This window comes from Macrobrachium nipponense, chromosome 12 (genome assembly GCF_015104395.2).
Source record: "Macrobrachium nipponense isolate FS-2020 chromosome 12, ASM1510439v2, whole genome shotgun sequence".
Classification (NCBI taxonomy): domain Eukaryota; kingdom Metazoa; phylum Arthropoda; class Malacostraca; order Decapoda; family Palaemonidae; genus Macrobrachium; species Macrobrachium nipponense.
In genome coordinates this window covers 85,731,888-85,741,887 of record NC_087205.1, presented here as the reverse complement: position 1 = coordinate 85,741,887, position 10,000 = coordinate 85,731,888, and positions in this window count along the sequence as shown.

Here is a 10,000-nt window from a genome sequence, read left to right as displayed (position 1 = left end):
GCATACACGTTTTATATATTTCGTGATCAAGTTATTCATATATATATATATACATGTATATATATATATATATATATATATATATATATACATGTATATATATATATATATATATATATATATATATATATATATATATATATATATGACATATATTATATATCTATATAAAGATATACACTTTTATTGTAAAATCATAATTCCCTCTAAGCTGTCGTCTGTCTATATATATATATATATATATAGTATATATATATATATATATATATATATATATATATATATATATATGCAAACTCAGAAATCGCAGGAGATGCTTGGCGTCGTTTTTGGGGGTCACAAGGAGAAACATTAGCCGGTCAAAACGTTCGCCGATGACAGCAGCGTCTCACAGAAATTCCAGACTAGAATGTCAAATGGTATATAATTTTTCCTTCCCTATGATTTCTCTTTTCTCTTTCTTTTCTTCTTATGATCGTCGATAGCGTTTGTGGATTACATTCAAAAGGAAAGGAATGGATGAACAAAAAGCATATGCATTTATAGCCACTCGAAAAACTATCTATTTAATATTTCTTTTCAATTTTTAGACAATGCATTATTATGTCAATGTGTTCATTGCCAATCTTGGGGTCAGTTACAATGCCATGATGAATTTTGTAACATTTATTTGCATTTAATACCATTTATTTGCATGGAAAAAAGCATAAACGATAAGATGTCAATAAATTCTATAATTAGTAATTTATATATTTAAATTTCAGGAAATATATATATGTATATATGTATATATATATATATATATATATATATATATATATATATATATATATATATATATAGTTCTTTCTAATATCTTTTATTTTTGTTATGTCAGTTTCATTTTCAATCTGCATTCCTCTCTTTTCTAAAGCACTGCGTTCACACAACATTCTTCATTATAAGGGCAAAATACATTACATATTTTTCAAGTACACCTTGAAGCAGACGTGTAGCCATTTTTGTTACAAAAAATTCATCACGAGGTATTATTGATTTCGATTCAATGTTACCGAGATTATCGCAGGCACCACATACTGACATCAACCATACTTATGACTGTTCATATATTTTTCGATTATTTTAAGCTATTCATCATATCAAGCCAAATCAAGGTTTTTACATTACATGCGTGTTTCAGACAAGGAATATCGATAAAAACTAGAGGCTCCTGACCTAGCCAATACAGCTTGAATTTACCAAACCAGTTTTAAAGAAACCATCTTGTAGTGACACGAGTTACAGAATCCAGCAGAATATGAAAATATTACGGAAAATGGTACTTGGAATGAGCCGTTGTTTGGTGTGTGGTTTCTTCTTCGTCCCCTACTTCTTTTTATGATTTCTATCGAAGCTAGAGTCAACTGAACCAAATCGCACATTCTTATAATAATGCCTTGGTAAGCTAAAGCACTTCTTTCTCTACAAACTTGTCCCTATTTGGGGTCGCAGTAATGGTTCTTCAACACACTCTTCCATCTCCCTCGGTCCAGTGCATCCTCCTCGCTCAATCCCAACTCCCTCATATTTCTCTTCACACAGTCAATCCATCGCAATTTTGGTCTACCTAACCTTCTCCCACTCGGTAGTCCCATCTCCATCATCTTCCTTATCGGGTGGTCTTCCTCTCGTCTCTTTATATGTCCATACCATCTCAGTCTACTTTCCCTCACCTTGTTTGAAGCTGGTGCTATTTTGAGAGTGCCTCTAACATGTTCGTTCCTATCTTTATTCTTTCCAGTAAGTCCACATTGCCATCTCAACATCCTCATCTCAGTCACATCAATCCTGTTCTCATCTCTCTTCCGGATGAGTACAACATTGCAGGTCTCATAACCTGGCGCTAGATCTTGGTAAGTTAGAGCACATAAGTACTATGTGCCGGAGACTCCAAATATTCATATGGGTGAGAACAAGGAAGAAGTCACACACTCTCGACATGTGACACGCTGTTGTTTCATATCCGATCCAACACAAGAACTTCCGAATCGTGCTGAAAACAGCAGCTAAAGGAAACATCTATCAGATTAATGAGTTTTTCAACTGCCACTTTGCCTCGAGATTCCCTGAGTGGAAATGGAGCGATTTCTCGTCACCCAGTAATTCCATGCATTACTTTAGGCGTAAGAAGGCAGTCCGAAATTTTCCACGAGCAAGAAATTACCACTGCCGTCCATCAGGGGCTCATTTTTTACTCAGGAGTGAGGTCTGGGTGCAAAGAGATTTCTCATGCTCTGATAAAGAATTGATTCTTTCTAAATCAGTTTTGTTCAATATTTCGTCAAAATCACCAATTGAAAGATTTAATTATTTTGAGCGTGAAGTAAAAGTTTAAGTGCCTACCGTTCAATGGGAGAGATTTTTGTAATCTTTTCAACCAAAGTTCTCTTTAGGAACATCTCAGCATAACGATAAAGTTGATGAGAACTTTAATTTTTTGTATTGTTCGTTTTTTTCTGTATTTGTATTTATATGATTACAGTGTGTGTGTGTGTGGTTATATATATATATATATATATATATATATATATATATATATATATATATACTATATATATATATATAAAAATATATATATATACAGACATACACACACGGACAAATGCTAAATTAGAACTTATTGTTAGAGATGTATGCCAGTGGTACCACCAGGAAACTGCTGCTTGGGAAGGTTGTCGATGCATCGTATCCCAAGGCAGAGAAGTCCCCAGGGGAGAGCTGAGTACGCCTGGCGTGAGGAAATGACCTCTAAATGGAGGATGAGACTCGCCTTTCTGAAGCCAAGGCAACCACATACGCCAGGCTTATCAGGATACTTCAGTGGTGAAGTTGAGAGGTATAACTTGGGCTTTGTTACCCTTTAGAAGTGCCAGTGGTTTGAAATATACATAGTCTGTGATATAGTATATATATAGTATATATATATATGATATATATATATATGAATATACAAAATATATAAAAAAGAATATATATATATATACTATATATATATATATATATATATAAAATATACATATACCAAGGCAGCAGAGTACCTACCGAATGGTTGTGGACCACTGTGAGGGCGGGGGCCGGGGAGAGAGAGAGAGAGAGAGAGAGAGAGAGAGAGAGGGAAATACTCCATAAGTGGTTGATGATCATCTTTGTCTGGCCAAAGGCAAAACACCTTCCTATGTTTGAGATGCCAGGAAAAGAAAATATAGCATTCCTTCCATACAACAATGCTTGCAAGTCTCCAATGGCCTGGGGGGTTTTAAACCCTAAAGAACCACCCTGTACTGACACTATATACCCGAAGAAAAATTAAAATACTACATCGTGGAATTCTGAATGCTTGAATGTCGTGAAGAAGAGAATAAATGTGTGGCAGTTGATTTGTTTGATGAGAGGAAATGGAGCATTTTTTTTTTTTTTTTTTTTTTGCTGAAACGTTAATGGAAGAGCAGTGTGTGACAGAATGAAAAGAAAGTTTTTTTTTTTTTTTTTTTTTAAAGACTGAAAAAGAATGTGAGCGAAAGCGAGTATATTTTTGTTCCAGACTACTTTTGGTGAATTTAAAATGGGACTCTGTAAGGTGATTTAAATGTAAAGGTAGGTGACAAAGAGAGAGAGGGTATCGATCGTATGACAATGAGTAAATTAAAATGAAGCAAGTCTTGTGGAAATGAGTTTAGAAAGAGGGTTTATTACGCGAAATACATGGTTACCTAAAAAGAATTCGTAAGTATGCGCAAAAAAAAGAAAGAAAGAAAGAAAGAAAGAAAGCCATGAGGAAACCTTCTACTAGATATTGTGTCACCTCACAGTGACTGGTTGAGTAAATTGATGGATGTGAGTGTTGAAAAAGGACTGACTGGAGATATCTCTATCATTATTTGGTCGGAGTGAAAGTTAAGATTAATGGTTTAGGTTTGAAAGAAATGTTGGTATAGTGGCGTAGTTTTCCCGAGTACGACATAGAAGCATTTTCTTAATCATTTAAAATTTCATCCGGGCAATTGAGTTTGGAAAGAAGGCAGTGAGAAGTAAATCAGATGAAAACGGGAGTAGATTTAAAAACAAGGAAGTAGAAGCCGATGAGGATTATCAAAATAAATCAAGGATGAGGTCACCGTTGGCAGGAGAGCTTTGGGTATAGGAGGGTAGGAAGATGGATTAAAAATAATAGAAATTTATCAAATGAAGTAATGAAAGCTTCAAGCAGAGAATAAACTGAGATTAGCTGAGCCCCCATGGCAAAACGGAATATTGTCAGGAGTATATATAAGGTAGCGACAGAATGTGAGAGAGAGAGAGAGAGAGAGAGAGAGAGAGAACAAGCAATAAAAGCAGAGGGCAGACTGTGATCAAGGCCTCTGGGGAGAAATGCAGTCTGTCTAACGTGAAATAAATGATGAGTAAGACTAACAATGAACAAACACATCTCAAAGTAAAAGATGCACACGGAGTGAAGTTATTTGAAGTGAATGCAAGGCTGGGTCGATGGAGTGGGTATCTGATGAAATTTGGGAATGCTGGTGGAAGTGGTTCCTGAGGATGCAATGAAGAAGTTGAAGAACGGAGAAATACTAGGGGACTGCAATTGAGAGACTGTGATGTGGTGAAGTGGTAAAAGCGTGATTGAAAAGCAGATCAGATAGGTGTCATCAGAGAAAATCAAGCAATCAATACATATAGCTTTCTGTCACTTTTCATCTGCTGCACAACATTGGAGATCCGTCGAACAGATATGGGAGCAAATCTTCTGACAGGCTTATCTTGCAGCCTTAATCAACCGGACTAAATACAAATTTTGACCACATCGAGGAGAGCTGCTAGCCTTGGGATATGCAGGATAACCAAACAATTTGCGAGAGAAAGGGCGAGATTTAGCAGCCAGGCGTTCATACTAGAAGCGGCAGGGGCAGGAGGTGGTGGGGGGGGGGGGGGGGGGGGGGGGGCAGATCGAGAGCGACTGTTCTTGAACTGGAAAATAAGACAGGACAAAGTTAATGGTAGAATTGGATTATTAAACACCATGCGTCTTTCAATAGTTTCCTAAGCGCTCGAACGGTCGCCTGCGGATACCTGTAATATCCCACAATGCGCTTATAACTCATCAGATCGGTTAAAAATTCCATAGTAGTGTATAATACAAATACAAAGCAATTTTTATACGAGAGGATCTTGCGAAACTGACCAGCTGACCACTTTTCAGACTTACAAAAAGAGAGAATTTTCTCAACTCCCACAAAAGAGGTTGGTCTGACATTTCGATGGAAATCGTTTACAAAATATGAAAGCTTGAAAAGAACTTTCATACCTGAAACTGTGACGGGAAAAAATAAAGTCCGATAAAAAAAAAAAAAAAAAAAAAAAAAAAAAAAATATTCTCCAAGACACGCAGTAGCGAACACACAGCGACGAAAAAAGTTCCATGATATGGCAGTTTCCACCAACCTCGTAAGAAGAAGGCAAAAAGATACAAAAAAGCCTTTGCACAGGAGCTTTCAAGATCTATATCTCGACGAGAGTATAGAGTAACTGGCGGGTCCATAAAAGAAATATATGATAGTATGAAAGAAAGCGCCCTATTTCAACAGGCTCACGGGGGTTCTTTCCTTCGTGAGAGTATGATAGTCGAAATTCACTTAATCTTTTGATATATATATACATACATATATATATATATATATATATATATATATATATATATATATATATAATCATACATACATATATATATATAATATATATATATATATACATACATATATATATATATATATATATAGCTATATATATATATATATATATATATATATATATATATATATATATATATATGTATATATATATATATATATATATATATATATATATATATATATATATATATATATATATATACACATATCTATGTGTGTGGAATAAAGCTAAACTAAGTTATCCATGAACGTAGCAGATGCAAAGTTAATGTTGATGGAGTTTCATCAAGTAAATAGTGCTAAAAGCAATTTTATTGTGTGGAAGAAAAAGTTTAGATTGGCGCTAGGATAGAAACTTGACAGACTTAGAATAATCAGATGACGCCGTTTTAATGGTAAAGCAACACAAGTTTTAAGAAGCCTCTTAATATAGGTACTTCATATGAAAAGAACACAAAAGCAATGCGGACAGAGTATGCACAAAGGGATGAAATAACATGACATGGAGAAAGGACTTAGGAGGTTGATCTTTCGAATAATTGCGAGCAATTATACCGTTACACGTTCTCTCGAGTTGGAATTTAGAGAAAGGACAAAAAAGAAAATCAAACAATAGGCAGGCAGCATAAGTTGGAAATCAATGACGCTGAAACTCCGTATGGAAGAACGATTGTGCATATAAGTTTAGTAGGGCGAATCATTTCACAACATAGATACTAACCTAGAAGAGTTTTGTCGAACTGAGGAGAATCTTAGCAGTTAGATGATGCGGCAGTGTTAGAAATGACACCATAAGGGAAATTACAGAATTTATAATAATTTCTAATACAAATAACAGACAACGATGAAGTAGAGATGGGGATGACGTGGACATGTCCTTCGCACAACCCCTGGAAGACTAGTACATAACTGTGTCAGCCAGGCTCCTGTGAGCACTAATGAAGTTGGAAAACCCTGACCTAATTGTATGAGAGTTATGACAAGGAAGACTGGAGATTAGTGGAGATCTGTGGAAGGTAAAGAACGGAGAGATGCGAGTGGCGGAATTTCACAGAGGCCCTTTATATCACACGCCATTGGAGGTCATGATGATGATGATGATGATGATGATAATGAAGATATGGTTAATTTAGATAAGTAATTAAATTACTTAAGTGACAAATAAATGAGCAGAGACCCAAATAAAAAAATAGATATGTGAATACTGAACACAAGATAAATGAATGAAAACAAATATATAGGTAAATGAATAACAGATAAAAAAAAAACATCAAGAAATACGCAAAAGAATACAGTCAACGCACATAACCGCACAAACAATGAAGCAGCACCACGCTATTGCTCGGTTGGCAATATAGCAATAAGTAACTAAGTTGCCTACAAATCACTGAAAGACCACAATTTTCGAGGGAACGGTGAACGACCTCCTAAAAAGGCTGAGAGCATTTCATGACTCGACGAGGCACTCACTGCTCGAAGAAAAACTCAACCCAAAATAGCCTCGAAAAAAACAAGATTGTCTCAAGCGCTTTATTGACGCTTGGTTGTGTTGTTAAGGCTCTGGTCACACAATCTAAATTATATTTATGCATAGCTGTGTGAATGAATGCATAAGATTATGAATGTCCGTAAGATGCATGCATACATATTTTAAACATAGAGGATTTTTTTATACATGCAAGCATACATACAATACATACATACATACATATATATATATATATATATATATATATATATATATATATATTTATATATATGTATATTACGATACGGCAGAGAGAGAGAGAGAGAGAGAGAAAGAGAGAGAGAGAGAGAGAGAGAGAGAGAGAGGGAGCATATAGTTGTAAGACACATGCTTAAATTGCGTATCATAAACTCCCGTCAAGATAAGCAAAACCTAAACAATGGTTTAACAGGTGAGACCGTATACCTACTGACGGCGCATTTTTATTTAGCTCAAAAACAAGCTACATCAGTATATTTTGCTGAGCAGACAAAGCGCATTGAAGTTAACTATAGAACTGAAATTTCTTGTTATAAATTTGTCGCCAATGCTATTAAAAAGATTTATGATACTCCAGTCGAATGGTGAGGGTTTGAAACCAGTATAGCAGGTCTGCAATTCATTCAGCCAAATTGTGTTGCTCTTATAGTTTTCTATTATTTATTTATTTATTTATTTATTTATTTTTATTTATCTTATTTAATTATTATTTTTGGTCAAGAACGATACAAGACGAGGAGCGTGTTGAGATGGCGTCTACTATATCTATGCTATTGCTCGAACAGGACTATCCATCGCGATACGACCTTCGTAACGTAACACGATATAATTCCTTGGATCTTGTAAATTACGACGACTTTTAAAAATTAGGGTAAAAGACACGACAACAATGCAACGTACGAATGGGAGTAAATTAGGAGACTTTATGACCCAAATAAAGGTCGAGAAACTTTGACTGTCACTCGAGAGCGCTGTTTAAATTATGGTCGCTTGACGTTTAAAACCCTCTGCAACGTAAAACTCCACCTCTGCTAAAACAAATGAACTATTTTTCACTGTCTCTTAAAATCCGCTGTGACTTTTCCTTACGGATGCACCGGATTCCGAAAGATAACGGGACGAATCTTACGAGGACGCCAAGAAGCGAGTCGGATTTCGAACGCATCCCAAATTCGGTTAAGATCAGCTCGAGTTCAGCGGCGGTTATAATGAGAAATTGCTTACAGAGAGTTAGACAGACAAGGATTACTTTAACCGAGTAAAATATTTAATTTGTTTTATTTGGGTAGTTTTTAGCGATAGTAAGAATCAGAGATGGAACTCATATGAAAGAGGAATGCGAAATTCTTTTGATATTATGGTAAGAGAAAATGACCAAGAGGCAGGAAGAGGCAGTAATCCTTCTAACTTTCTATTAGTAATGACCGGACGGTAAAAAAAATGAGAAAAGCGAAAAGAGATATTGTAGAGCCTTTATGGCATGGGATAGGAGAAAGCTGAAGAGATGCTGAAGCAGTGTATAATGAGGGAGGGAATAGATCGTACCTTTTGCCTACGTGTTGCGGTTCATTGAACATCTCGTCGGAGAGATGTTCTTGACAAGAGAGACGAAATTGCTTTCGTTTGCATCCATTTTCATTGACAAGGCCGCACGTTCTCATCATAAGGAGGCGATAGGAAGTAAACATGAAAATATGATTATACGAAAATGAGAATGCTTGTCTTGCGGACTTTCGCTGCCTTACGATCGAAAGAAGAATAATCAAGCATAATTTGAATTATCCCCAGAACGCAAAACATTTTCATATACGGAGGACGAGAAGTGGTTTGATGAAGAGAATCAGGAAGGACTATCATCTTTTTATTCTTTTAGTTTGTGAGTCATCAGCTTTGGAACTTACTGGAGAAATGAGAGAGGGAGAGACAAAAAAAAATATTTTTATCTGTGTGACGACGAAATACTTTTCTTTCATGGGACAAACATTTAACCCCCTTCCCCACACCACCGCCCCCTCCCACAAAAAAAAAAAAAAAAAAAAAAAAAAATCTGGAGGAGAATCATTAATGTTTTTCATTTTGAAATCACTACATCCCATGGCCCATACTGCGTTTGTTGTCTTTTACCCCGATGCCAGATTAGTCAGGCGTTTCAAGTTATGTGGAAACCAAAGATATGTCCCATGGGAAAGACACCGCAAATTTTGCTAATTAATGGTGAACTAAATTAATATTGAAATTAATTAGTATACTTATATATAAGAGCATCCAAAATAATTAACCTAACTGCGGACGCGAAGTTGGTCACTTGTTCAATATTTACAGACGGAGCGAAGATAAACTAGTTTTTAAACTTTAAAAGACACAGTAAACAGAGCAAGACGTGATCCGAGGGCTGCAAATTGGTAATGTTGATTATCCACCCTCCAACCATCAAACACACCAAACTGCAACCCTTCAGCTTCAGTAGTTTTTATTTTATTTACGGTTAAGGTTAGCCAAAATCGTACTTCTGGCAACGCTAGCGGTACCAACAACATGTATATAGGCTTCCACCGGACCGTGGCTCAGTCTCGTGGCCCGCGGCTAAGAGCTTTATGGGCCATGGCTGAGACCACCCCCAGACAGAAAACTCGATTGTGCCGAAGCATTTTTTACTTGATTCTTCTTACACCAAGTCTCAAAGAAATAAGTATGGAATTTATGGCAAATTATGATATAAAGCTGGCTATGTACAAGTTCTTACAAGAATTTAAATTGATAGCAT